Source organism: Moschus berezovskii, chromosome 3 (genome assembly GCF_049115385.1).
Source record: "Moschus berezovskii isolate FMDL1 chromosome 3, NW_MosBer_1.0, whole genome shotgun sequence".
Taxonomy (NCBI): domain Eukaryota; kingdom Metazoa; phylum Chordata; class Mammalia; order Artiodactyla; family Moschidae; genus Moschus; species Moschus berezovskii.
The window spans coordinates 102,250,924-102,258,839 of NC_142462.1; the positions used below are offsets into that span (position 1 = coordinate 102,250,924).

At 42.7% G+C, this 7,916-nt stretch overlaps 1 non-coding gene across 1 annotated transcript; it reads right to left on the reverse strand.

The window, feature by feature from the left end:
* Positions 1 to 789: 789 nt before the first annotated feature.
* Positions 790 to 1,021, reverse strand: LOC129552865 (small nucleolar RNA U89). Its single transcript, XR_008685350.2, has one exon. It is a non-coding gene; the product is annotated as a small nucleolar RNA U89 (small nucleolar RNA).
* Between the last annotated feature and the right edge of the window lie 6,895 nt (positions 1,022 to 7,916).

The following is a 7,916-nucleotide window of genomic DNA, read 5'->3' on the forward strand; positions in this document are numbered from 1 at the left end:
TGATCAGCATTTATGTTTTCTCTTCTGTGAATTGTATACTTACATCCATTGTTCATTTGTTTTCTATTGGGTGGTTTTCCCTTTTATTCTATTGATTTATAGATATTCTACAAATGATAGATTTTAATTCCTTTTCTATATATTTAAAATGTTTGCCCTCAATATGTTGATTGACTTTTATTTTTTTATTTTTTTTCAGCTTCAGTAATAAAAATTTATTGAGAATTCCTGGGGTGGTGGTTATTGCCTCCAGATTACAAGGGAGGAATCAACACCATAGCAAATCACTGAGAAATCACACTGTCCCCAAACCCCTGGCCAACACAGGGAGGAAAGTCATTGCCCCAGAAATGGTCAGTCTTTGTTCATCAGAAGGGTTGGGAGGAGCGATGCAGAAGGACCTTCTCATGATGGTGGGGTGGGGATGGGGTGGGCCCCAAGGTGACTCCTCAAACACCAGGGCAGAAACAGATCCACTTCCTCCCTGGAGGCAGAGTTCTTGGTCAACCAGGCTCATTTCTTACTCTTGATGAGACTGCACTTCCCTGGGTGAAACTTTCATTCTGTAGGTTGAGCACAGGTTGTCAGCAGTGAGATAGATACGATTCTGTGAGGTGGCGATCGTCTTGGAGATGTTATGGGCTGCCCGGATCTTGCGCAGCTTGATATAACCTGGGTTCTTGCTCAGGGCCTCTCCCAAGTGAGCAGGATGCAGTTAAGGGGTCACACGAGGCCAGATCTCAGTCCACCGGTTCCTGCCTACTCCCTCCACTTGGCCCTCCCCTGGGCTGTCAGATCCAAGGTTGCACTCACGTGGCTCGGGCCCAGCCCCACCTGTCAGCCTCCCTGCAGGCAGCTGCCGGGAACTGGAGGCAGCAGCGGATGTGGAGGCGAGGCCAGCCATGCTGTTGATCTGCCTCATGGCAGGGAGCCAGCCCTCGGGTGCCCCACCAATTGACTGACTTTTAAATGTGTTTATGGTATCTTGTATCCTATACAAATTTTTAATTTTATTTGTAAAGTTTCCTTTCTGTAGAAATTTCCTGTATGATTTGATGTGTAGACTTTTTGTCATCTTTAAATAAGCTTTCCCTGCTGTAAAGTAAAAAAGATGATCTAAAATTTATTCTAATAATTGTAAAACTTTTCTTTTTGCATTTAGGTCTTTAACTCATTTGGAGTATATTTTTATGGCAACAATGTACCCACATATAACTGCATTTCCCTGTCTCCTCTGCATAGAGAGCCTTCATGGGACCCAGCTTTTGTCTCACAGAAGCAAGCAGAATCTGGGGGGGAACTTGGGGGAAAGTTTTGCTTTTCTCTATGGGCACTGCTCTTGCCTCTTTCTTACCTTTTTTTTTTCTTTTTGCTGCCCAGAATTCAAGTATGTTGTCCTTTCACTAGAACTTCAGAATTTGTCAAGTTTAAAAAAATATCTGGTTGGAAGTTGAACTGGGATGTCTATCAACTTTGAGTAACAGAGACAAATGGACACTTAAAGAAATTTTAGTTTTGCCTAATAAGTAAATTCACAGGAATGCAGACCAAAGCTGGTGCAAAGAGCCCATGATGTCAACATGAAACTGAGCTTCTTTTCTGTCTACTTTTGTTAGTGTGTGGTTTTTATGCTCTTGGACACAGGAGGTGCTGTACTCCCAGGGATGGTATCTTTTTTTGAAAAACAACATTTTATTTATTTCTTTATTTTTGGCTACGCTGGGTCTTCCTTGCTGCACAGACTTTCTCTAGTTGTGGAGAATAGGCGCTACTCTCTAGCTGCAGTGCCCGGGCTTCTCACACTAGTGGCTTCTCTTGTTGCACAGTGGGGGCTCCAGGGCATGGGTTCAGTAGTTGTGGCATATGGGCTTAGCTGCTCAGCGGCTTGTGGGATCTTCCCAGACTAGGGATCGAACCTGTGTTCTCTGCATTGGCAGGCAGATTCTTTACCTCTGGACCACCAGGGAAGGCCTGGGATGGCATCTTAATAGCAACATGAACTCTAAAGCATCTAGCAGAAACCTAATAAAAAGTGTCCAAGTGCCAGGTGGAGCCTTCTCACCACGAACGTGATATAGCTTTCTTTTATTCAACTCTTTTCTTGCAAATTCTTCTGGAGCAATCCTACTTGGTCATTAGTTCAGTTCAGTCGCTCAGTCATGTCCGACTCTGCGACCCCATGGACTGCAGCACGCCAGGCCTCCCTGTCCATCACCAACTGCCAGAGTCCACCCAAATCCATGTCCATTGAGTCGGTGATGCCATCCAGCCATCTCACCCTCTGTCGTTCCCTTCTCCTCCTGCCTTCAATCTTTCCCAGCAACAGGGCTTTTTCCAAGGAGTCAGTTCTTCGCATCAGGTGGCCAAAGTATTGGAGTTTCAGCTTCAGGATCAGTCCTTCCAATGACTGATCTCCTTTAGGATGGACTGGTTGGATCTCCTTGCAGTCCAAGGGACTCTCAAGAGTCTTCTCCAGCACCATTGTTCAAAAGCATCAATTCTTCTGCGCTCAGCTTTCTGTATAGTCCAATTCTCACATCCATACATGACCACTGGAAAAACCATAGCCTTGACTAGACAGACCTTTGTTGACAAATTAATGTCTCTGCTTTTTAATATGCTGTCTAGGTTGGTCATAACTTTCCTACCAAGGAGTGAGCGTCTTTTAGTTTCATGGCTGCAGTCACCATCTGCAGACATCTATGTTCAGTTCAGTTCAGTTCAGTCGCTCAGTCTTAGGAGCCATTAATTTATACCAGTGTGTCTAAGTACAGTCAATATCACAGGATTCTTTCTAATTTTCATTTTTGTATTTAACTTTTCTCCATCTGTGAGAACTCTGAATTCCATCATTCTCAATATATTTGCTTATGTGGTCAGTTCTCATATGTAACCAACCTCCTATTGATACTGACATATCATAGAAAGGGAGAAAGAGAGAAATTTTCTAATTCTGTCCACAGAGAGGGCCTGGGAATAACACAATCCAAAATCAAAGAACACACGGAGGACCCAGCTCTTGGGTTCTAAATACCACTGTCTCCTAAAAGGAGCCATAGTTCCTTGGAGAAAAGGCTGATTCCAAGGCTAAGGCAAGAAAAGCACAAGATGAGCCTGAAAGATCTTGAACCAGAAGGTAAGGAAGTGCTCAAAACATGACAAAGGGACACAGAGGCCAGCCTGAATGAGTGCTCACAGGTCAAGTCAGGGGCTATACGAATATCAAATAATAATAACAACAGATTTTTGTTATTATTACTCAGTGAATAAGGTAGGAATCATGAGCTTATGATGATAGAGAGGGAGAGACACACAGATACAGAGAAACAGACAGGGGTGGAGAGACAGGGCAGGGGGCAGGGAAGAATAGAGATGACAAAGCTTTTCTTTATAATAGAATTTCAACTGATAAATACAGAAGGCAGGATGGAATAAGAAAATTTGGCAACCTTCACAGTCATAACAAACTCAACCAAGAAATACCAATGGATGCTAAAACTAGTGAGTGAAATTTTGAAGAATAACAGGATATTACAGAGTTCAAAATGCTTATTGATTACCAAGAGGGAGAGTGGCTTTCAGTGGAGAAATCTGGCCGTCACTACCTCAACTAACAAGGTTAACATCATCAATAATGAGACAAATTGAAATCATGTACCACCTGCCAGGACTCAGTGAGAAGAATGTAGCATCAGTTCGGTTAATACTTCTGCCAAAGATTCATAACCTGAATCTAATCATGAGAAAACATCAGACAAATCTGAGCTGAGGGATGTCTACCAAATAATAGGACTGTGATCTTCAAAACTTGTCAAGGTCCTGTAGGTAAAGAAAGACCGGGGAACTATTGTAGACTGAAGGTTACATGACAACTAAGTGAAATGTGTGATCTTGGATTGAATCCTTCTGATAGAAAAGACATTACTGAGAGGATCAGTGAAGCTTGGAGTCCACAAATTCGGTGGCAGTGATGTATCCATGATGTTAATAGCATCCTCATTTTGCTGGTGTGTTGTAGGAGAATGCCCTTGTTTGTAGGAAAGGATTCCTAAGTGATGGGGCAAGATACCAGCAACTTTCATTCAAATAGTTCAAGAAAAAGAGTTTTTTTATATTGTTCTTGCACCTTTTCTTTAAGTTTGAAATATTTGAGGGAAAAAAATAGAGAGAGAAATGGAACAAAAAGCAAAAACACGAAAAAGAATACACAGAAGAGAAAGCCAACAGACAAGTGCAGAAAGTGGGCTATTGTATAAGACAGCTGACTGGGTGTTTTCAAAGTCAATGAGATGGAAAATAAAAAGGCAGAATTCAGAGGGAGGGGATAATTAGACCAAAGAGAGTTAAGAGACAGAAGAAACCAGTGTGGAGCCTGGTTCTAACAAAACAGTTCTGAAAAGACATTTTAAAGACAATCAAGGATGCTGTCCACCTGAAAGTAACCCAACATTATTAATCAACTATACTCCAAAATAAAAAAAGTTGAAAAAGAAGACAATCAGGGAAATCTGAATGAGGACTGAACGTCAGTTAGCAAGTAATCCTTGCTAACACTAGAAATGTGAAAAAGCCACTGTGATTATATAAGAAAATATACCTTTCCCCCAGACACACGTGGAAATAAAACAACTTGAGGTCTGGAGTTGGCTTTAAAATACTTCAGAAAAAGGGGACAGACCAATCAAGAGTAGAAAAACCTTTGATAATTATTGAATCTGGATGTGGATGTTGTATTAGACAGTTCAGGCTGCCATAACAAAATACCACAGGGTTGCTGCTGCTACTGCTAAGTCACTTCAGGCGTGTCCGACTCTGTGTGACCCCATAGACAGAAGCCCACCAGGCTCCCCCGTCCCTGGGATTCTCCAGGCAAGAACACTGGAGTGGGTTGCCATTTCCTTCTCCAATGTGTGAAAAGTGAAAGTGAAGTCGCTCAGTCGTGTCCGACCCTTAGTGACCCCACAGACTACAGCCAACCAGGCTCCTCCATCCATGGGATTTTCTAGGCAATAGTACTGGAGTGGCTTGCCATTGCCTTCTCCGACCACAGGGTTAAACAGCAGAAATTTATCTTTTTACAGTTGCAAAAGCTAGAAGTCCAAGGTTAAGGTGTTGGCAGATGGGGCTTCTTCTGAGGTTGTTCAGCTTGGCTTGCAGGTGGCTGCCTCCTCACAGGTCTCCCCTTGGTCTGTATTGTCTGTGTCCTAATTTCCTCTTTGTGTAAGGACACCAGTCATATTGAACTGGAGCCACCTAAATGGCTTCATTTTACCTTAATTACCTCTCTAAAGCCCCTAGCTCCAAATATGTTATATTCTGATGTCCTAAGAGTTAGGACCTCAACATATGAATTTAGAGGGAATACAATTTCAATCTCTAACAGGTGTATGGAAGTTTATTGTATCATTCTGTCACTCTGGTGAATATTTGATTTTTCATAATAAATGTTTTTCATCATAAAAGCAAAAGCAGAAAAAGTAAGCAAAGAGAGCCCCCACAGATGTATCTTTCGAGGAATTTTGCTACAGAAGACATCAGAGAAATGAGATCATGTCTGGGGGTAAACGAGGTAAAGGGAGTAATTTTTTCTTTTAAAATGATTCCTTTTTTAAAAAATTTACTTATTTTTAACTGGAGGATAATTGCTTTACAATATTGTGTTGATTTCTGCCATACATCAACATAAATCGGCTGTAGGCATACACGTCTCCTCCCTCTTGAAACTCCCTCCCACCCCCCGACCCCCTCTCAGCCCTCTAGGTTGTCACAGAGCACCAGGTTTGAGCTCCCTGCATCACACAGCAAATCCCCACTGGTGTCTGTTTTAAACATGGTAATGTATATGTTTCAAGGCTAGTCCCTCTATTTATCCCACCCTCTCCTTCCCCCTGGTGGCTCAGAAGGTAAAGCGTCTACCCGCAATGCAGGAGACCCGGGTTCAGTTCCTGGGTTGGGAAGATCCCCTGCAGAAGGAAATGGCAACCCACTCCAGTACTCTGGCCTGGGAAATCCCATGGCAGGGGAGCCTGGTGGGCTACAGTCCACGGGGTCCGCAAAGAGCCAGACACGACTGAGAGACTTCACTGTCTTTTCTCCTTCTCCCACTCCATCCACAAGTCTTCTCTATGGCTGTGTCTCCACTGCTGCCCTGCAAATAGGTTCCTCAGTATCATCTTTCTAGATCCCATATATATTCATTAGTATACAATATTTGTTTTTCTCTTTGATTTACTTCACTATGTTTAATAGGGTCTAGGTTCACCCACCTCATTAGAACTGACTCAAATGCATTCATTTTTATGCCTGAGTAGTGTATATATGTACCACAAATTCTCTATCCTAAAATGATTCTTTTATTATGGCATATTTGTATGCTAATAGGAAGGATCCGCGGAGAAGGCAATGGCAAGCCACTCCAGTACTCTTGCCTAGAAAATCCCATGGATGGAGGAGCCTGGTAGGCTGCAGTCCATGGGGTTGCTAAGGGTTGGACACGACTGAGCGACTTCACTTTCACTTTTCACTTTCACACATTGGAGTAGGAAATGGCAACCCACTCCAGTATTCCTGCCTGGAAAATCCCATGGACGGAGGAGCCTGGTAGGCTGCAGTTCATGGGGTCGCGAAGAGTCGGACACGACTGAGAGACTTCACTTCACTTTTCACTTCATGCATTGGAGGAGGAAATGGCAACCTACTCCAGTGTTCTTGCCTGGAGAATCCCAGGGATGGCTGGCCTAGTGGGATGCCGTCTATGGGGTTGCACAGAGTCGGACACGACTGAAGTGACTTAGCAGCAGCATGAAGGATCCAATGTGCCAATGGAGGAGAGAAGGGACAATTGCAAAAGAAAGTCTGGGAGTTGGCAAAGGGGTTGGAATATTCTGATAGGAGCAGAGGTCCTGCCCACTGCTGGGGAATGTGGAAATCCTTCCAATTGATTATGCTTACTCAGTGAACTAAGAAGCGGGAGCACCCACCAGTTAAGAGTGAGACTTGTGATTGCCAAGAGGGAGAGGTGTGGGGGAGGGAAGGGTGGAGAGTCTGGGGTTGGCAGACGCAAACTGTCATACACAGGATGGATGAAAAAGAATGTATCCTACTGTATAGCCCAGGGAACTATAATCAATCTCCTGTGATAAACCATGATAGAAAAGAATATGAAAAGAATGCATATATGTATAACTGAGTCACTTTGCTGTACAGCAGATATTAACACAACATTGTAAATCAACTATACTTCAATAAAACTTAAAAAGCTCAAAGAGAAAAATAAAAGCCATCACAAAATTATTTTTTTGAAGAAGAGTGAGAAAGAGTTGGAAATTTGAGGAGAGGACCGAAGATATGAACTGTTTAGCTGGAGAGTAGAGAGTGAATTGAACAAGGAAATGGAGAAGGAATGCCAGGGATTAGGGAGCCCCTCTTTGGGGGTCAGGAATATGATTTGCAAATATTTTCCCCCAATCTATAGCTTGTCTGTTCATCCTTTTAATAAGGTTTTTCTCACAGCAACAGTTTTTAATTTCAGTGAAATCCAACTTGCTAATTGTCCTAGTTATGGAGCCTCCTTAGTTTCCTCCTAGGGTCAAGCTTAAGAAATTTTTGCTAAGCCCTAAATCCTGAAGATTTTCTCCTACTTTTTCCCTAAAACTTTTAGTTTTACATTTTGCAATTCTGTCTGTGATCTGTTTCGAGTTAATTAAAAATTTTTTTAATTTATATTTTTGGTTGCACTGGGTCTTCACTGATGCCTGTGGGCTTTCTCTAGTTGTGGTGAGTGGGGGCTACTCTTTTTGAGTAAGGATATATTTCTTTTCTTTTCTTTTTCTGCTTGTGGATTTTCAGTTCTCCCAGTACCATTTGCTGAAGAGACCGCATTGTGTTTAGTCACTCAGTCGTTTCTGACTCCTTGT